This window comes from Oncorhynchus mykiss, chromosome 6 (assembly GCF_013265735.2).
Source record: "Oncorhynchus mykiss isolate Arlee chromosome 6, USDA_OmykA_1.1, whole genome shotgun sequence".
NCBI lineage: Eukaryota > Metazoa > Chordata > Actinopteri > Salmoniformes > Salmonidae > Oncorhynchus > Oncorhynchus mykiss.
Genome location: NC_048570.1, coordinates 7,760,609 through 7,783,522, shown reverse-complemented (window position 1 = coordinate 7,783,522; position 22,914 = coordinate 7,760,609). Strand labels below are relative to the sequence as shown.

The following is a 22,914-nucleotide window of genomic DNA, read 5'->3' as shown; positions in this document are numbered from 1 at the left end:
ATGAGAAAACACACACACACACACACACACACACACACACACACACACACACACACACACACACACACACACACACACACACACACACACACAACACACACACACACACAACACACACACACACACACACACACACACACACACACACATATTTTTCTAACCTCGGGTTACCTAAATGTGTGCGTGTGAGACAGAGACAGTTCAAGTTACTGCAACGACGTGAGTGGGGCACGAATCTGGTCAATTCAAATTTAAGTTAGTTCAAATACATTTATTTTCAATAATTTCTCAATAAACTGAAAAGGAGAAGTGATTTTATTTCAAACGTTTTTTTCCATTTTGGAATTTAACAAATTAAAATCACTTCATGAATTGACTGACTTCACAATTGGAATTGACCCCCCAACCGTGATATGAAAATGTCAGTGTTTGCAGCTGTTACACAGAAGCAGTTGGCCCATCGGAAGTTGTGGCTCGCTGCCCACGTCTTTACATGGGGGAAGAGAGGTCGTTGATTACGGAAACTCCCTGCATTGCTTCCTGTTGCGTGATAGATCTTACACAGACAGGACTGCCCCCACTTTATCCCGAACCCTCCTCCACTCCATTAACCCTCTCAATTCAAATCAACTGGCATTCCAACGCTGTGACTCACTCCTCTCTAGAATACAAAAAGATTCAAGGCGGTCCATTGGATAGAAACTGGAGAGGAAGAGAAGAGTTACACCCTCCTTCCTGGGGGAGGGGGAGGGGGGGGTGGGGGTGAGAGACAGCAGGGAGAGGAAGCCGATTAACAGAAAAGTTCCCCAGGAAGGAGGGTGTAAAGTATCTGAGAAGAAGTGTCTCAACTTGCATAAAGGGAGGGTGTGTGCAGAGAGATTAGTGGAGAGATTCCTATGTACTTTTGCACAACATGGGAGGAAATGCAGAGTTCTATGGAGGACTGATAATGACCATATATTCTCATACTGTCATGTATTGTTGAGTGTGAGAGTCATAATCCTAGTGTAAAAAGAGAATATATATATATATATATATATATATATATATACACTAATTCTCAGAATATTCATTATATGATTTTTCAGATCATTCAAATAGGAAATGAATCATCTTAAAGTTTTGCCAGATTTTCGGGTGGCATAGCTGGACAAGACCTTGTCAAGCGGGGGGGGGGGGACGGACACGTGAGTTTGCAAAACAGAGGCTTTGAGATCCAGTCTTGGTTAAATCTGGTCAGGGAGGAAGTGATACTGGTAAGAAAGCAGTGTGATGTCTGTTACACTATAATACACAGTAGTGTGATGTCTGTTACACTATAATACACAGTAGTGTGATGTCTGTTACACTACAATACACAGTAGTGTGATGTCTGTTACACTACAATACACAGTAGTGTGATGTCTGTTACACTATAATACACAGTAGTGTGATGTCTGTTACACTATAATACACAATAGTGTGATGTCTGTTACACTACAATACACAGTAGTGTGATGTCTGTTATACTACAATACACAGTAGTGTGATGTCTGTTACACTATAATACACAGTAGTGTGATGTCTGTTACACTACAATACACAGTAGTGTGAAGTCTGTTACACTACAATACACAGTAGTGTGATGTCTGTTACACTACAATACACAGTAGTGTGATGTCTGTTACACTACAATACACAGTAGTGTGATGTCTGTTACACTATAATACACAGCAGTGTGCACGATAATACACAGTAGTGTGATGTCTGTTACACTATAATACACAGTAGTGTGATGTCTGTTACACTATAATACACAGTAGTGTGTTGTCTGTTACACTATAATACACAGTAGTGTGATGTCTGTTACACTATAATACACAGTAGTGTGATGTCTATTACATTATAATACACAGTAGTGTGATGTCTGTTACACTATAATACACAGTAGTGTGATGTCTGTTACACTATAAGACACAGCAGTGTGATGTCTGTTACACTATAATACACAGTAGTGTGATGTCTGTTACACTACAATACACAGTAGTGTGATGTCTGTTACACTACAATACACAGCAGTGTGATGTCTGTTACACTATAATACACAGCAGTGTGATGTCTGTTACACTATAATACACAGTAGTGTGATGTCTGTTACACTACAATACACAGTAGTGTGATGTCTGTTACACTACAATACACAGTAGTGTGATGTCTGTTGCACTACAATACACAGTAGTGTGATGTCTGTTACACTACAATACACAGCAGTGTGCACTATAATACACAGTAGTGTGATGTCTGTTACACTATAATACACAGTAGTGTGATGTCTGTTACACTACAATACACAGTAGTGTGATGTCTGTTACACTACAATACACAGTAGTGTGATGTCTGTTACACTACAATACACAGTAGTGTGATGTCTGTTACACTACAATACACAGTAGTGTGATGTCTGTTACACTACAATACACAGTAGTGTGATGTCTGTTACACTACATTACACAGTAGTGTGATGTCTGTTACACTACAATACACAGTAGTGTGATGTCTGTTACACTACAATACACAGCAGTGTGCACTATAATACACAGTAGTGTGATGTCTGTTACACTATAATACACAGTAGTGTGATGTCTGTTACACTACAATACACAGTAGTGTGAAGTCTGTTACACTACAATACACAGTAGTGTGATGTCTGTTACACTACAATACACAGTAGTGTGATGTCTGTTACACTACAATACACAGTAGTGTGATGTCTGTTACACTATAATACACAGTAGTGTGATGTCTGTTACACTATAATACACAGTAGTGTGATGTCTGTTACACTACAATACACAGTAGTGTGATGTCTGTTATACTACAATACACAGTAGTGTGATGTCTGTTACACTATAATACACAGTAGTGTGATGTCTGTTACACTACAATACACAGTAGTGTGAAGTCTGTTACACTACAATACACAGTAGTGTGATGTCTGTTACACTACAATACACAGTAGTGTGATGTCTGTTACACTACAATACACAGTAGTGTGATGTCTGTTACACTATAATACACAGCAGTGTGCACGATAATACACAGTAGTGTGATGTCTGTTACACTATAATACACAGTAGTGTGATGTCTGTTACACTATAATACACAGTAGTGTGTTGTCTGTTACACTATAATACACAGTAGTGTGATGTCTGTTACACAATAATACACAGTAGTGTGATGTCTATTACATTATAATACACAGTAGTGTGATGTCTGTTACACTATAATACACAGTAGTGTGATGTCTGTTACACTATAAGACACAGCAGTGTGATGTCTGTTACACTGTAATACACAGTAGTGTGATGTCTGTTACACTACAATACACAGTAGTGTGATGTCTGTTACACTACAATACACAGCAGTGTGATGTCTGTTACACTATAATACACAGCAGTGTGATGTCTGTTACACTATAATACACAGTAGTGTGATGTCTGTTACACTACAATACACAGTAGTGTGATGTCTGTTACACTACAATACACAGTAGTGTGATGTCTGTTGCACTACAATACACAGTAGTGTGATGTCTGTTACACTACAATACACAGCAGTGTGCACTATAATACACAGTAGTGTGATGTCTGTTACACTATAATACACAGTAGTGTGATGTCTGTTACACTACAATACACAGTAGTGTGATGTCTGTTACACTACAATACACAGTAGTGTGATGTCTGTTACACTACAATACACAGTAGTGTGATGTCTGTTACACTACAATACACAGTAGTGTGATGTCTGTTACACTACAATACACAGTAGTGTGATGTCTGTTACACTACATTACACAGTAGTGTGATGTCTGTTACACTACAATACACAGTAGTGTGATGTCTGTTACACTACAATACACAGCAGTGTGCACTATAATACACAGTAGTGTGATGTCTGTTACACTATAATACACAGTAGTGTGATGTCTGTTACACTACAATACACAGTAGTGTGAAGTCTGTTACACTACAATACACAGTAGTGTGATGTCTGTTACACTACAATACACAGTAGTGTGATGTCTGTTACACTACAATACACAGTAGTGTGATGTCTGTTACACTACAATACACAGCAGTGTGATGTCTGTTACACTATAATACACAGCAGTGTGCACTATAATACACAGTAGTGTGATGTCTGTTACACCATAATACACAGTAGTGTGTTGTCTGTTACACTATAATACACAGTAGTGTGATGTCTGTTACACTATAATACACAGTAGTGTGATGTCTATTACATTATAATACACAGTAGTGTGATGTCTGTTACACTATAATACACAGTAGTGTGATGTCTGTTACACTATAAGACACAGCAGTGTGATGTCTGTTACACTATAATACACAGTAGTGTGATGTCTATTACATTATAATACACAGTAGTGTGATGTCTGTTACACTACAATACACAGCAGTGTGATGTCTGTTACACTATAATACACAGTAGTGTGATGTATGTTACACTACAATACACAGTAGTGTGATGTCTGTTACACTACAATACACAGTAGTGTGATGTCTGTTACACTACAATACACAGTAGTGTGATGTCTGTTACACTACAATACACAGCAGTGTGCACTATAATACACAGTAGTGTGATGTCTGTTACACTATAATACACAGTAGTGTGTTGTCTGTTACACTGTAATACACAGTAGTGTGATGTCTGTTACACTACAATACACAGTAGTGTGATGTCTGTTACACTATAATACACAGTAGTGTGATGTCTGTTACACTATAATACACAGTAGTGTGATGTCTGTTACACTACAATACACAGTAGTGTGTTGTCTGTTACACTACAATACACAGTAGTGTGATGTCTGTTACACTATAATACACAGTAGTGTGTTGTCTGTTACACTATAATACACAGTAGTGTGATGTCTGTTACACTACAATACACAGTAGTGTGTTGTCTGTTACACTACAATACACAGCAGTGTGATGTCTGTTACACTATAATACACAGTAGTGTGATGTATGTTACACTACAATACACAGTAGTGTGATGTCTGTTACACTACAATACACAGTAGTGTGATGTCTGTTACACTACAATACACAGTAGTGTGATGTCTGTTACACTACAATACACAGCAGTGTGCACTATAATACACAGTAGTGTGATGTCTGTTACACTATAATACACAGTAGTGTGTTGTCTGTTACACTGTAATACACAGTAGTGTGATGTCTGTTACACTACAATACACAGTAGTGTGATGTCTGTTACACTATAATACACAGTAGTGTGATGTCTGTTACACTATAATACACAGTAGTGTGATGTCTGTTACACTACAATACACAGTAGTGTGTTGTCTGTTACACTACAATACACAGTAGTGTGATGTCTGTTACACTATAATACACAGTAGTGTGTTGTCTGTTACACTATAATACACAGTAGTGTGATGTCTGTTACACTACAATACACAGTAGTGTGTTGTCTGTTACACTACAATACACAGTAGTGTGATGTCTGTTACACTATAATACACAGCAGTGTGCACTATAATACACAGTAGTGTGATGTCTGTTACACTATAATACACAGTAGTGTGATGTCTGTTACACTACAATACACAGTAGTGTGATGTCTGTTACACTATAATACACAGTAGTGTGATGTCTGTTACACTATAATACACAGTAGTGTGATGTCTGTTACACTACAATACACAGTAGTGTGTTGTCTGTTACACTACAATACACAGTAGTGTGTTGTCTGTTACACTACAATACACAGCAGTGTGATGTCTGTTACACTACAATACACAGCAGTGTGATGTCTGTTACACTACAATACACAGCAGTGTGCACTATAATACACAGCAGGGTCTTTTACACAAATGTTGTTTTGTCACATTTTAAAACATTCAACATTAATGATGCATTTGACCACAATGGGGAGACAAGCAGTAACAGCGGCCCTAGGTAATACGATATCCTACTGCAGACAGTAACGGTATCCTACTGCAGACAGTAACCGTGGCCCTAGGTAACACGATATCCTACTGCAGACAGTAACGGTATCCTACTGCAGACAGTAACCGTGGCCCTAGGTAACACGTTATCCTACTGCAGACAGTAACGGTATCCTACTGCAGACAGTAACCGTGGCCCTAGGTAACACAATATCCTACTGCAGACAGTAACGGTATCCTACTGTAGACAGTAACAGTGGCCCTAGGTAACACGATATCCTACTGCAGACAGTAACCGTGGCCCTAGGTAACACAGTATCCTACTGCAGACAGTAACCGTGGCCCAAGGTAACACGGTATCCTACTGCAGACAGTAACAGTGGCCCTAGGTAACACACAGTATCCTACTGCAGACAGTAACAGTGGCCCTAGGTAACACGGTATCCTACTGTAGACAGTAACGGTATCCTACTGCAGACCGTAACGGTGGCCCTAGGTAACACGGTATACTACTGCAGACAGTAACGTTGGCCCTAGGTAACACGGTATCCTACTGCAGACAGTAACAGTGGCCCTAGGTAACACGGTATCCTACTGCAGACAGTAACGGTAGCCTAGCGCTAGGTAACACGGTATCCTACTGCAGACAGTAACCGTGGCCCTAGGTAACACGATATCCTACTGCAGACAGTAACCGTGGCCCTAGGTAACACATATCCTACTGCAGACAGTAAAGTTGGCCCTAGGTAACACGGTATCCTACTGCAGACAGTAACAGTGGCCCTAGGTAACACGGTATCCTACTGCAGACAGTAACAGTGGCCCTAGGTAACACGGTATCCTACTGCAGACAGTAACAGTGGCCCTAGGTAACACGGAATCCTACTGTAGACAGTAACAGTGGCCCTAGGTAACACGGTATCCTACTGCAGACAGTAACAGTGGCCCTAGGTAACACGGTATCCTACTGCAGACAGTAACAGTGGCCCTAGGTAACACGGTATCCTACTGCAGACAGTAACAGTGGCCCTAGGTAACACGGTATCCTACTGCAGACAGTAACGGTAGCCTAGCGCTAGGTAACACGGTATCCTACTGCAGACAGTAACCGTGGCCCTAGGTAACACGATATCCTACTGCAGACAGTAACCGTGGCCCTAGGTAACACATATCCTACTGCAGACAGTAAAGTTGGCCCTAGGTAACACGGTATCCTACTGCAGACAGTAACAGTGGCCCTAGGTAACACGGTATCCTACTGCAGACAGTAACAGTGGCCCTAGGTAACACGGTATCCTACTGCAGACAGTAACAGTGGCCCTAGGTAACACGGAATCCTACTGTAGACAGTAACAGTGGCCCTAGGTAACACGGTATCCTACTGCAGACAGTAACAGTGGCCCTAGGTAACACGGTATCCTACTGCAGACAGTAACAGTGGCCCTAGGTAACACGGTATCCTACTGCAGACAGTAACAGTGGCCCTAGGTAACACGGTATCCTACTGCAGACAGTAACAGTGGCCATAGGTAACACGGTATCCTACTGCAGACAGTAACGGTATCCTACTGCAGACAGTAACGGTATCCTACTGCAGACAGTAACGTTAGCCCTAGGTAACACAGTATCCTACTGCAGACAGTAATGTTGGCCCTAGGTAACACAGTATCCTACTGCAGACAGTAACAGTGGCCCTAGGTAACACGGTATCCTACTGCAGACAGTAACAGTGGCCCTAGGTAACACGGTATCCTACTGCAGACAGTAACAGTGGCCCTAGGTAACATGCTATCCTACTGCAGACAGTTACGTTGGCCCTAGGTAACACGGTAATCTGCTGCATCAAGTTTAGTTAGGCATGTTTGTCTGATTATAGTATCTAACAGAACACCATCCCTGATGTTGGATGTGGACTATTGTTCATATTGGACAGCAGGGACAGACAGGCCAGATTGTCTGGTCTAGTCAATAGGACTTATGTAAAGTTGTGCAAAGTGACTTTAAAAAATATATATATAATAATAATAATAATAATAGGAGTGACAAGGAAAAATAAATCGTTGAGAAAAAATGGTCTGGTAAACAATGGGCTTGTATGCTAGAAAATCCCTGTTGGGCTGCTTCCTGTATAGTTCATTATGGTATGAACAAAATGGTTTGTATAATGGTAGTGTGAGAATGCTATGTTAATATTTTCTTAAAGGCAATAAGAATAGTTAATGTTGTGCCAAAGGTGTGTCACTTAATCAGATAATAAAATGGTCAATTATTGCTTCTTGACATTTCTGATGTTCATTCTTGAAATTGTTTGAGACGTGACTAAACCTTTTAGTTTGCAAGTCAGTCAAAGAAATTTGGCCTCCAGTGAGAAGTTCAGTATCGATGCAATACATTCTCATCGCTCCCTATCACTCATGCCATTGTATTATTCTTTATGAAAACACTCCCTCATGAACACACCCAGCCCAGCCTAATGGGAAAGCTGTGCAGGGGACTATAGTCGGCCTGTGACCAACAGCAACTTTAGAAGTCAGAGCACTTCCTCTTTCTTACATTCCATCACATTCCATTATGAAAGGATGTGGTCAACAATGATTGGCATGTGTGTCACGCTCACAAAGTCTTCTCAGTAAAAAGATCTCCAAAAGTTATGGTAACTTAGAATGGCACAGGTTATGGTAACTTAGAATGGCACAGGTTATGGTAACTTAGAATGGCACAGGTTATGGTAACTTATAATGGCACAGGTTATGGTAACTTAGAATGGCACAGGTTATGGTAACTTATAATGGCACAGGTTATGTTAACGTAGAATGGCATAGGTTATGGTAACTTAGAATGGCACAGGTTATGGTAACTTAGAATGGCACAGGTTATGGTAACTTATAATGGCACAGGTTATGGTAACTTATAATGGCACAGGTTATGGTAACTTAGAATGGCACAGGTTATGGTAACTTAGAATGGCACAGGTTATGGTAACTTAGAATGGCACAGGTTATGGTAACTTATAATGGCACAGGTTATGGTAACTTAGAATGGCACAGGTTATGTTAACGTAGAATGGCAAAAGGTTATGGTAACTTAGAATGGCACAGGTTATGGTAACTTAGAATGGCACAGGTTATGTTCATTTAGAATGGCACAGGTTATGGGAACGTAGAATGGCACAGGTTATGGGAACGTATAATGTATCGTGTCTGGTAGTGGCCTAACTCTAACCTAGACCGACTAAACGGTCTAAATGGTGAACTCACAACAATTTAATCATCTGAAACGATCAAATAAATTAAATCAAATAAAATGTATTTATATAGCCCTTCGTACATCAGCTGATATCTCAAAGTGCTGTACAGAAACCCAGCCTAAAACACCAAACAGCAAGCAATGCAGGGGTAGAAGCACAGTGGCTAGGAAAAACTCCCTAGAAAGGCCAAAACCTAGGAAAAAACCTAGAGAGGAACCAGGCTATGAGGGTTAGCCAGTCCTCTTCTGGCTGTGCCGGGTGGAGATTATAACAGAACATGGCCAAGATGTTCAAATGTTCATAAATGACCAGCATGGTCAAATAATGGTAATCACAGTGAACAGGTCAGGGTTCCATAGCCGCAGGCAGAACAGTTGAAACTGGAGCAGCAGCACGGCCAGGTGGCCTGGGGACAACAAGGAGTCATCATGCCAGGTAACAAATAACATAACACCTCTACATCAAGAGAGGTTGTGCTGTGAAGACCATGTGGTCAACAGTGGCCCGTAGTAGGCCTGTGTTCAACTAGGAGGGCTACAGCTGACGAGGCATTTAGACACCACCTTTATCCACCATTATCCACCATTATCCACCATTATCCACCGTTATCCACCATTATCCACCATTATCCACAATTATCCACCACTATCCACCGTTATCCACCATTATCCACCGTTATCCACCATTATCCACCATTATCCGCCGTTATACACCATTAACCACCATTATCCACCATTATCCTCAGTATCCACCATTATCCACCATTATCCACCATTATCCGCCGTTATCTTCTCCAGAAAGTAAATACGACAGCTGAAGGAATCACATTGAGAGAGCTGGGACGCCCAAAAACTGCAAGTGATCAGAGGGTGCAGGATTTCCCATGATGCTAGATTTCAGCTCTAGATCTATGATCTACTACCACAAATGTTCTGATCCTAATGTGATAGGCAGAAAGTCTTTCCTTCCTGGACTGTGTTCTGATTTGTCAGAAGATATGATGCAGATGCATACCTCAGATATTGCCCTTCGAATAATTAAGAATGGACTGTAATACTGTATCACAATTAACTAACCTGAAAATCCCTATGAAATATGACTCAACTGTATAAATTCACCGAGCGACTGCTGCTGTGAAGGCCTAATCTGATCTACATTTTACGCTGTGACAACAGAAGCCAGTCAGTGATGTAACACTGTGATGTAACTCATAGGAAGTTCCATGTAAATTACTCTAAATCTGACATTACTAGGTTTCTTGCCACAATCTAGTAGCACTGAACCTCTGTCCTCATGCAATCCGCATAACGTCAATTTTGTCATCCTGGAAACGTCATACTTTCTGCGTAACTGATGAAAGGATCATGAGTAATGCTGTTTTGAATTTGACATTATTAATTATAAACTGTTTATTTTACAGTCTGTTTTAAGATTGTACTTATCTGTTATTTACATATTAGCAGTTTTCACATTTCATGCCCAAATCATCTTTAAGTAGCCATATTGAGCTACACTACAATCAATTTAGGACACTTTTGGATGATTTGGACATGAAAAACAACAAATGATTATCGGGATATTGACTTGCATTGTTTTTTGGCACACAGATGAACATTTTGGAGACAGTGGCCAGGTAAACAACACCTAATCAATGATGCTGTCTATCTTAGCCTGCTATCAGGGTACGGAAACCAACATTCTGTCATTTAGGTGAACTACCCATTTAATATCCTGTTACCACCTTGTTACCACCTTGTTACCACCCTGTTACCACCTTGTTACCACCCTGCTACCACCCTGTTACCACCCTGTTACCACCTTGTTACCCCCTTGTTACCCCCTTGTTACCCCCTTGTTACCACCCTGTTACCACCCTGCTACCACCCTGTTACCACCCTGTTACCACCTTGTTACCCCCTTGTTACCACCCGGTTACCACCCTGTTACCACCCTGTTACCACCCGGTTACCACCCTGTTACCACCCTGTTACTACCTTGTTACCACCTTGTTACCCCCTTGTTACCACCCTGTTACCACCCTGTTACCCCCTTGTTACCACCTTGTTACCACCCTGTTACCACCCTGTTACCCCCTTGTTACCACCCTGTTACCACCCTGTTACCACCCTGTTACCGCCTTGTTACCACCCTGTTACCACCCTGTTACCACCTTGTTACCACCTTGTTACCAGTTTGGAGTCCAATCTGTTTGGTACAGGCCAATAATTTCTTTCAATATTGCAATCCTTATTCTTCCTAGAGGCAACATTTATTCAATGTAGGATTCAGATCATAATACATAACTGAAACAGGACATCAAATAGGCATATTCCTTCCCCTGAACGGTTCAGTGTGTTCCCCCACCAAGACGACGGACGAAATGTCTTATCTTTTGCTCTTGTGGTCTCAATGAGTAGAAATAAATACCACTGTTTACTAGTGATGTTGTGTACTGTATTCTTCCACTCAGTGCTGGGTGTTTCCATCTTCTAGGCCCTGTGCGTTTTTTAGGGGAACCAATCATCAACAACAAAAAAACCAAACATGTGGAGATGGTTATTACATCATCCCTGAGGGGAAACCTCATGACACGGCATGTGGAGACGTGGGAGTGGAGGAAGAAAACACTTCATGGGTTACAGAGTTTGAATCTCCTTTGCTGTTAGGTTATACTGTCCTCTGCTGTTCAAAGTGGACGCGACACTTCTACAACGTTTTTGTTTTGTTTACCAGGGCCTATACACAGTACATAAAGCATCTCAGAGTATGAGTGCTGATCTGATCTAGGATCAGTTTCACCTTTTGGATCATAATGAATACGATTACATGAACAGGGGAGACCTGATCATAGATCAGCACTAACCTAAGCAGATTTAATAAGGGACAACCTCACATCAAAATAATTGCATTTAGCAATGAACAAAAACAAAACACTTATTGTGTTCCAGATAACTCATGTTGTCTACTCTAGTCGTGTGATTGCATTCTGGTAGGGTGCCAATCCAGGAAGGAAGTTTTATTAAATGGGGCTGCAAAAAACATATCCCTCACCTATAGGCTCCATCACTAAAGTTCTTGAGACTGTGACTGTGTTCAACAACCTTCACTCATAATGTAATGTGTATTGTTGGTTGGGGCTATTCATTTGATTTGATTTGATTTCGTTTCATTGTGAAAAGCTATTAAACATTTCCAGCACTGCTATCTTTGGCTAAACTCTGAATTTAATTTGAATGCAATGTTAGAGAGCAATTCCAAATAAACACTGACAAGGTGCACTCTGATGATGACAAGTAGGATTTTATTGGACAGCTGGCCTAGACTGGAAGTGGGGTTTCTGGACACTCAGAGCGGGTCTATACAGTACAGGTGTAGGATCTAAATTTGAGCCAGTTTGCTACAGCAGGAAAATAATCCTCCAGCCACAGGAAATTTGAATTATTATGTAGATTATAATTAACAGAAATTAATGGGGTTCATACAAATTTGTCATTTTAAAGTGGAAATTGCAAACTTCAGAATCTTTTTAAAAACTTAGATGCATCACACGTTTGCATTTCCTGCTTAAAATAAATGATTAAATTAAGGTCCTACGTCTGTAGGTTGGTTGCCATGACAGAGTCATTTTGAAAAGGGCTCTCTGTGTCGTTAATGGAAGATTAGGGATTATGATTGAGGCTATTCTAGATTAGAAGGTTAGTTAGAAACACTTGACCCCCCATCCCATAATATGGGATGACATCAGAGGCATCACTGATTTTAGGGAATTTAGGGAAACTGGCCTCAAACTTGATTAGTATAGGTTTAGGTTAGGCCTACATTTATCACGTGAATTTGCCTTAAAATGCGTGCTCCAGTGCCTAACGGAACAGGAGTCATATAGCCTAGACAAATATCCCAAATCTCGACCGTGCGCATGAGCCCATGTTGCGCCCATGGTCGCACCTCCTTCTCCCTCTATGGGCCGGAAGCGGGATGTGATGTAAAAATTACATTGGAACTTTTTTCCTTGTGTGCTGATCCTCAGGTCCATTGTAATACACCGAGAATCATCCACTTTTTTGCGATAATGATCCGGAAATTTTAATCAACAAGCGTGTCCGAAGGCCAGTCGAGTTGGGAAAGACTATTGTCGGGATCCCGTCAATAACTCAAATCAGGTAAATTGATAATGTTATCGGTACAAAGAAACAAGCTGAATTTGCCTGGAACAGATAAAAGTTATCCCATGGCTGTTTATGTTGGAGTCTTTGTTGCGATTAACAAACGAACTCGGAGAGAGAAATGTTTACGCTCGTCCTAGGACCTCTCAAACGTTAAAACTCACTGTTGTAGACTAACTGCTGATTAAGTTATTGATAATGACAACAGAGTTATAAGGATATCGAACATATTCGTTTAGGCCTATAATGCTTTTTGTCTTTATTTTTATTTTCTTTTTGAGAGGGGGGGGGGGGGGGTTGACCGCCCAAAAATAATCATTTCAAACCTTGCTTACATATGTATACGATCACATCTACCGCTCTATTATGCAAGGAATACATTGGGAACACATTTCCAAAATTAAAATCTCTTGGAGCTGATTTGCTGGTGTTTTTACAGTGTTTAATGTCAACAACAAAAACACTTGGGGGGGCAAACAAAAATCACCCGTGGGCCAGTTGGTGTACCCTGCTGTAGTTTTATCTGACGTTTGCTTATCCAAATGCAGTTAACTTGTTTAAGTAGGCTGTTTCTTTTGGTTATTTTTTTAATTTCACAGACTGCTTCTGAAGAGTAGACTGGTATGTAATTACGGGACCGCAGAGATAAGGCCACTGACAATAAAATAGTTGAAATCATACAAGTCATTCTCTTCTAACCGCGGCGCGTGCGTTATGCTTGGTTATAGCCAACATGTCTCCAAATTGAGGGCCTTGAGATTGCCAAACAAATCATTTTTTTGCCTAGTGGGACTGTCTAACTTGTTTTAGTTTTTTTTTTTGCGCAAAATGATCTGGCTTATATTGGGGGCCTTGAGGGGAAAACATGGGTCAATATGTTTTTCCTCATTTAGTTGCGTTACAACCTGCATTTAAAATGGATTAAATGGAGATAGTTTGTCACTGGACTAGATACAACAACCCATAATGTCAAAGTGGAGTTATGTTTTTAGAAATTTGTACAAATGAATTAAAAATGAAAAGCTGAAATGTCTTGAGTCAATAAGTATGGCAAGTCTAAATAAGATCAGGAGATTGCAAAACAACATAATAAGTTGCATGGATTCACTCTGTGTGCAGTAATAGTGTTTAACATGATTTTTGAATGCCTACCTCATCGCTGTATCTCTGTACAATTATCTGAATTTCAAACACAGATTCAACCACAAACACCAGGGAGGTTTTGTAATGCCCGCAGAGAAGGGCACCTATTGGTAGATGAGTAGAAAGTATGTACATACAGTTGAAGTTGGAAGTTTACATACACTTACTTAGGTTGGAGTCATTAAAACTAGTTTTTCAACCACTCCACAAATTTCTTGTTAATAAACTATAGTTTTGGCAAGTCGGTTAGGACATCTACTTTGTGCATGACACAAGTAATTTTTCCAACAATTATTTACAGACAGATTATTTCACTTATAATTCACTGTATCACAATTCCAGTGAGTCAGAAGTTTACATACACTAAGTTGACTGTGCCTTTAAACAGCTTGGAAAATTCCAGAAAATGATGTAATGGCTTTAGAAGCTTCTGATAGGCTAATTGACATAATTTGAGTCAATTGGAGGTGTACCTGTGGATGTATTTCAAGGCCTACCTTCAAACTCAGTACCTCTTTGCTTGACGTCATGGGAAAATCAAAAGAAATCAGCCAAGACCTCAGACATTTTTTTTAGACCTCAACAAGTCTGGTTCATCCTTGGGAGCAATTTCCAAATGCCTGAAGGTACCACGTTCATCAGTACAAACAATAGTACGCAAGTATAAACTCCATGGGGCCACGCAGCCGTCATAACGCTCAGGAAGGAGACGCGTTCTGTCTCCTAGAGATGAACATACTTTGGTGTGAAAAAAGTGAAAATCAATCCCAGAACAACAGCAAAGGACTTTGTGAAGACGCTGGAGGAAACAGGTACAAAAGTATCTACAGTATATCCACAGTGAAATGAGATCTATATCGTCATAACCTGAAAGGCTGCTCAGCAAGGAAGAAGCCACTGCTCCAAAACCGCCATAAAAAAGCCAGACTACAATTTGCAACTGCACATGGGGACAAAGATTGTACTTTTTGGAGAAATGTCCTCTCATCTGATGAAACAAAATTAGAACTGTTTGTCCAAAATGACCATCGTTATGTTTGGAGGAGAAAGGGGGAGGCTTGCAAGCCGAAGAACACCATCCCAACCGTGAAGCACCGGGGTGGCAGCATCATTTTGTGGGGGTGCTTTGCTGCAGGAGGGACTGGTGCACTTCACAAAATAGATGACATCATGAGGTAGGAAAATTATGTGGATATATTGAAGCAACATCTCAAGACATCAGTCAGGAATTTAAAGCTTGGTCGCAAATGGGTCTTCCAAATGGACCATGACACCAAGCATAGTTCCAACGTTGTGGCAAAATGGCTGAAGGACAACAAAGTCAAGGTGTTGGAGTGGCCATCACAAAGCCCTGACATCAATCCTATAGAAAATCTGTGGGCAGAACTGAAAAAGCGTGTGCGAGCAAGGAGGCCTATAAACCTGACTCAGTTACACCAGCTGTGTCAGGAGGAATGGGCCAAAATTCACCCAACTTATTGTGGGAAGCTTTTGGAAGTCTACCCAAAACGTTTGACCCAAGTTAAAGAAATGAAAGGCAATGCTACCAAATACTAATTGAGTGTATGTAAACTTCCGACCAACTGGGAATGTGATGAAAGAAATAAAAGCTGAAATAAATAATTCTCTCTGCTATTATTCTGACATTTCACATTCTTAAAATAAAGTTGTGATCCTAACTGACCTAAGACAGGGAATTTTTACTCTGATTAAATGTCAGGAATTGTGAAAAACTGAGTTTAAATGTACGGTATTTGGCTAAGGTGTATGTAAACTTCAGACTTCAACTGTATTCAGTACCAGTCAAAGTTTGGACACACCTACTCATTAAAGGTTTTTTCTTTATTGTTACTATTTTCTACATTCATAGAATAATAGTGAAGACATCAAAACTATTAAATAACACATATGGAATCATGTAGTAACCAAAAAAGTGTTAAAAAAATCTAAATATATTTTAGATTTTAGATTCTTCAAAGTAGCCACCCTTTGCCTTTATGACAGCTTTGCACGCTCTTGGATTTCTCTCAATGCCAAGAGGGAGACTTGCACTACAGGTGCTGGCACAAGCGCAGATGAAACACACCGCTGGGATGCCGATTAAGATATTTACATGTCCTAATTAGAAAGATTGCTCAGAATACCATTGCATTTTAATCGGCACATATGCTTACTTTGATTTTCACCGTACACCGGTTAAGATAAGCAGACTAATGTGTTTATGTGACTAATGCATAATCGGCCTTATTCAGTTTAATATTGAATAATTTGTGTGCATGTAAACATACTCATTGTTGTTAGGGGGTATTATAAAAGTCAAGGATGGCATTCTGTCTTGTTGGAATGTTAACAAGGGGTTGTATTCCATCCATTCCCATTAAGTCCAGACACATGAACATTGTTTAAATCACCCATGATAATAATCCTAGCATTAACCTATTTTCCTCTGATAGTATCAAGGCTGTCCATTGGATGTTGGATATGTTGATATTCCGAATTGGATTGAGGGAGGGAATAATTGATATAATCGATCCAACTTGTCTTGGTAATCGTTTAGATGTAAGCAATCGTTTAGATGTAAGCCAAACACTGCAATTCAGGTGGTACCTCTATAAATGGGAGGTTGTGTGTATTTCAGCTGGTACCTCTATGAATGGGAGGTTGTGTGTATTTCAGCTGGTACCTCTATGAATGGGAGGTTGTGTGTATTTCAGCTGGTACCTCTATGAATGGGAGGTTGTGTGTATTTCAGCTGGTACCTCTATGAATGGGAGGTTGTGTGTATTTCAGCTGGTACCTCTATGAATGGGAGGTTGTGTGTATTTCAGCTGGTACTTCTATGAATGGGAGGTTGTGTGTATTTCAGCTGGTACCTCTATGAATGGGAGGTTGTGTGTATTTCAGCTGGTACCTCTATGAATGGGAGGTTGTGTGTATTTCAGCTGGTACCTCTATGAATGGGAGGTTGTGTGTATTTCAGCTGGTACCTCTATGAATGGGAGGTTGTGTGTATTTCAGCTGGTACCTCTATGAATGGGAGGTTGTGTGTATTTCAGCTGGTACCTCTATGAATGGGAGGTTGTGTGTATTTCAGCTGGTACCTCTATGAATGGGAGGTTGTGTGTATTTCAGCTGGTACCTCTATGAATGGGAGGTTGTGTGTATTTCAGCTGGTGCCTCTATGAATGGGAGGTTGTGTGTATTTCAGCTGGTACCTCTATGAATGGGAGGTTGTGTGTATTTCAGCTGGTACCTCTATGAATGGGAGGTTGTGTGCAGACATATCCTCTCTTTTATAAAGTGTCACACCCCTTACCCTTTGACCGTGTCTTGGTTTAGGTGTTGAAACCATTCATTTCTCAGAGTTCAGGTTTGTACATCTGGATCAAACCATGTCTCTTACACAGCAGCAATTTCACCTCTCTCTGACAGCAGGATTGACAGACCAGTGACTGTGCATTGCACACTATGACCCTAGGAGAACTATTCATTTATTTCCTGTCCAACTTTGGTGAGCGAGTTTGTTTCCTCCTGGCGTTGTGGGAAATAGGGTTTAACTAGCACCACCCTCTCCGTCTGGTTTTTCTGATGTATTCTGTGTTGAATCAAGTGGTTTTTTTTGCAGGCTCTTTACTCAGGGTTGTTATGATCTACTGGAGACTTTGTAGGAATCCTATTGGATACTGGATTAGAATCTTAAACATGAAATTAATCAGACTGATTTATCCTCGTAATGCCACCCGGCCACCCTACAGTGTGCAGGATTCATTGACTTGTACAATTTGTAACACTTCTCTCATGTCTGAATGCTTGAAAAATGTTTCACAAAGTAACAATATGATGTCATTTCACGTACAAGTTTATGCTTTAGGAAATGCACTTCAACTACAGAGACAGATCAAATCAAATCATATTTTTATTGGTCACATACACGTGATTAGCAGATGTTATTGCGGGTGTAGGGTAATGCTTGTACCTCTAGCTCCGACAGTGCAGTAATATGTATATGATGGCTTGAGATAGAAGCTGTTTTTCAGTCTCTCGGTCCCATCTTTGATGTACCTGTACTGACCTCGCCTTCTGGATGATAGTGGGATGGACAGGCAGTGGCTCGAGTGGTTGATGTCCTTGATGATTTTTGGCCTTCCTATGTCATCGGGTGCTGTAGGTGTCCTGGAGGGCAGGTAGTTTGCCCCCGGTGATGCATTTGGCAGACCGCAGTTGCTGTACCAGGTGGTGATACAGCCCAACAGGATGCTTTCAATTGTGCATCTGTAAAAGTTTGTGAGGGTTTTAAGTAACAAGCCAAATGTCTTTAGCCTCCTGAGGTTGAAGAGGCTCTGTTGATGGAAAGGGTCCCATGTACCCCACTTCAATCAAGCGGGGTCTTCAGACAGCCACTTGGCGACAGTCACCCCCAAGACAAATCCAGCTATGGCCTCCTCCTTGTCAGGCCTCTCAAACTGGGCAGACAGGGGTCCTGGGATAGACAGCTCAGGTCTCTCACACTGGGCAGACAGGGGTCCTGGGATGGACAGCTCAGGTCTCTCTCACTGGGCAGACAGGGGTCCTGGGATGGACAGCTCAGGTCTCTCACACTGGGCAGACAGGGGTCCTGGGATGGACAGCTCAGGCCTCTCACACTGGGCAGACAGGGGTCCTGGGATGGACAGCTCAGGCCTCTCACACTGGGCAGACAGGGGTCCTGGGATGGACAGCACAGGCCTCTCACACTGGGCAGACAGGGGTCCTGGGATGGACAGCACAGGCCTCTCACACTGGGCAGACAGGGGTCCTGGGATGGACAGCTCAGGCCTCTCACACTGGGCAGACAGGGGTCTTGGGATGGACAGCTCAGGCCTCTCACACTGGGCAGACAGGGGTCATGGGATGGACAGCTCAGGCCTCTCACACTGGGCAGACAGGGGTCTTGGGATGGACAGCTCAGGCCTCTCACACTGGGCAGACAGGGGTCATGGGATGGACAGCTCAGGCCTCTCACACTGGGCAGACAGGGGTCCTGGGATGGACAGCTCAGGTCTCTCTCACTGGGAAGACAGGGGTCCTGGGATGGACAGCTCAGGTTTCTCTCACTGGGCAGACAGGGGACCTGGGATGGACAGCTTCCCCACATACAGTGCTGGATCATGGCCCTGGGCAACTCGTTAAAGAGGAGATCCAGGAGCCTGTCTGCGTTGCCTTGAGAACCAGCCTTGCCTAGTACCTCGGCCCGATGAGACGCACCGGAGACCAGAACGCTTATTTTGTATCACAGCATTCCTGCTGTGGCGGTTGCCTGGAAGTAGATGCAGCATCTCAGACTTAATGTCAGGGTCTTAGGGATTTTTTTAAATGTATAATTGTTTAACCGTTATTTAACTAGGCAAGTCAGTTAAGAACAAATTCTTATTTTACAATGACGGCGTAGCCCAGCCAAACCCTCCCCTAACCCGGACGATGCTGGGCCAATTGTGCGCCGCCCTATGGTACTCCCGATCACAGCCGGTTGTGATTCAGACCGGGATCACACCAGGGTCTGTAGTGTCGCCTCTAGCACTGAGATGCAGTGCCTTAGACCGCTGTGCCACTCAGGATGGAAGAACTAAAATCATATAGACTCTCAGGTGTGGTTTTGAACAGTATATGCTACAATATACCTTTTGCAGGTCAAAGCAGCCACAGTTGCATTATTTAACGTTAGCCCCCTGAAACCCCCAAAGTGTTGACTACTGTGTCAGACTCATCAAACTCTGATACTTCCATTATGGTCAGCGCTTGCAAGCTCCACTGTCAATGATGGTACAGCATCCGCCTTCAGGATTAGCTACCCGGCAAGACCCATTGAATGTTCTCCCCAATTGATGAAGTAGATTAGTTCGAAATGGGCAAGGCACACAAGGCACATTGTAATTTTGCAGTCTGTCCAGATAAAATGAAAAGCCGCCACTGCTGTCCGATGTCTTCATTCTTCTGGAAAAAAAAGTTGAATGTTAAATGTACCCCACGGCATCCATTCACAACACATGCTGGTAAGTAGCTTTCTAGCGAACAGTCTCACCACAGATGAACGGTTACCAGAATCTTTGGTCGTACGTTCTGTTTGAGCTAGTAGCTAGCTTACAGTTGGTAAACAAAGCCAAAGGAAGGTGTAATCTTTGGTCGTACGTTCTGTTTGAGCTAGTAGCTAGCTTACAGTTGGTAAACAAAGCCAAAGGAAGGTGTAATCTTTGGTCGTACGCTCTGTTTGAGCTAGTAGCTAGCTTACAGTTGGTAAACAAAGCCAAAGGAAGGTGTAATCTTTGGTCGTACGTTCTGCTTGAGCTAGTAGCTAGCTTACAGTTGGTTAACAAAGCCAAAGGAAGGTGTAATCTTTGGTAGTACGTTCTGTTTGAGCTAGTAGCTAGCTTACAGTTGGTAAACAAAGCCAAAGGAAGGTGTAATCTTTGGTTGTACGTTCTGTTAGAGCTAGTAGCTAGTTTACAGTTGGTAAACAAAGCCAAAGGAAGGTGTAATCTTTGGTCGTACGTTCTGTTTGAGCTAGTAGCTAGCTTACAGTTGGGAAACAAAGCCAAAGGAAGGTGTAATCTTTGGTCGTGCGTTCTGTTTGAGCTAGTAGCTAGCTTACAGTTGGTAAACAAAGCCAAAGGATGCGCACGTGATGACGGTTTTAAAGCGATACATATTTAAATGACTAAATATGACGAGACGCTACTATTGGTGTATTACATTTCCGGCTTTATGTGATGTTGCAAAACCTATCTGGTCTGATATTGGCACAGTGGTCTGATATTGGCACACAGCAGTCTGATATTGGCACGCCGTGGTCTGATATTGGCACAGTGGTCTGATATTGGCACACAGCGGTCTGATATTGGCATGCAGCAGGTCTGATATTGGCACACAGTGGTCTGATATTGGCACAGTGGTCTGATATTGGCACAGTGGTCTGATATTGGCACAGTGGTCTGATATTGGCACAGTGGTCTGATATTGGCACAGTGGTCTGATATTGGCACACAGCGGTCTGATATTGGCATGCAGCAGGTCTGATATTGGCACACAGTGGTCTGATATTGGCACAGTGGTCTGATATTGGCACAGTGGTCTGATATTGGCACAGCGGTCTGATATTGGCACAGCGGTCTGATATTGGCACACAGCAGTCTGATATTGGCACAGCGGTCAGAACTCTGTGCCAATATTCACCTGGTTAATATTGCCTGCTAACCTGGATTTATTTTAGCTAAATATGCAGGTTTAAAAATATATACTTCTGTGAATTGATTGAAAGGCATTGATGTTCATGGTTAGATACACATTGGAGCAACAATACGCACCGCATCGATTATATGCAACGCAGGACACGCTAGATAAACTAGTAATATCATCAACCATGTGTAGTTAACTGGTAATTATGATTGATTGATTGATTGTTTTTTTGTAAGATAAGTTTAATGCTAGCTAGCAACTTACCTTGGCTTACTGCATTCGCGTAACAGGCAGGCTCCTCGTGGAGTGCAATGTAATCAGGTGGTTAGAGCGTTGGACTCGTTAACTGTAAGGTTGCAAGATTGAATCCCCCGAGCTGACATGGTAAACATCTGTCGTTCTGCCGCTGAACAAGGCAGTTGACCCACTGTTCCTAGGCCGTCATTGAAAATAAGAATGTGTTCTTAACTGACTTGCCTAGTTAAATAAAGATTAAATAAAGGTGTAAAAAAATATTTTAAAAAATCGGCGAAATCAGTGTCCAAAAATACAGATTTCCGATTTTTATGAAAACTTGAAATCGGCCCTAATTAATCGGCCATTCCGATTAATCGGTCGACCTCTACTGTATCTACAGTTGAAGTTGGAAGTTTACATACATTGTAGCCAAATATATTAAAACTCAGTTTTTCACTATTCCTGACATTTAATCCTAGTAAAACCTCCCTGTCTTAGGTCAGTTAGGATCACCACTTTATTTTAAGAATGTGAAATGTCTGAATAATAGTACAGAGAATGATTTTATTTATTTCATCACATTCCCAGTGGGTCAGAAGTTTACATATACTCAATTAGTATTTGGTAGCATTGCCTTTAAATTGTTTAACTTGGGTTAAACGTTTCGGGTAGCCTTCCACAAGCTTCCCACATAAGTTGGTTGAATTTTGGCCCATTCCTCTTGACAGATCTGGTGTAACTGAGTCAGGTTTGTAGGCCTCCTTGCTCACAGTCTTTTTCAGTTCTGCCCACAGATTTTCTATAGGATTGAGGTCAGGGCTTTGTGATGGCCACTCCAATACCTTGACCTTGTTGTCCTTAAGCCATTTTGACACAACTTTGGAAGTATGCTTGGGGTCATTTTCCATTTGGAAGACCCATTTGCGACCAAG

General features: G+C 41.6%; 1 protein-coding gene across 2 annotated transcripts in view; it reads left to right on the top strand.

The window, feature by feature from the left end:
• The first annotated feature begins 13,210 nt into the window (after positions 1–13,210).
• The window catches only part of ddr2l (discoidin domain receptor family, member 2, like), a 53,223-nt gene continuing 43,519 nt past the window's right edge, over positions 13,211–22,914 (top strand). The window contains exon 1 of one of the 2 annotated variants that reach the window (XM_036979334.1): positions 13,211–13,390. The gene's annotated coding sequence lies outside the window, so the exon portion shown is untranslated. The remainder of the gene's footprint in view (positions 13,391–22,914) is intronic. The other variant, XM_036979333.1, reaches the window with a different exon arrangement.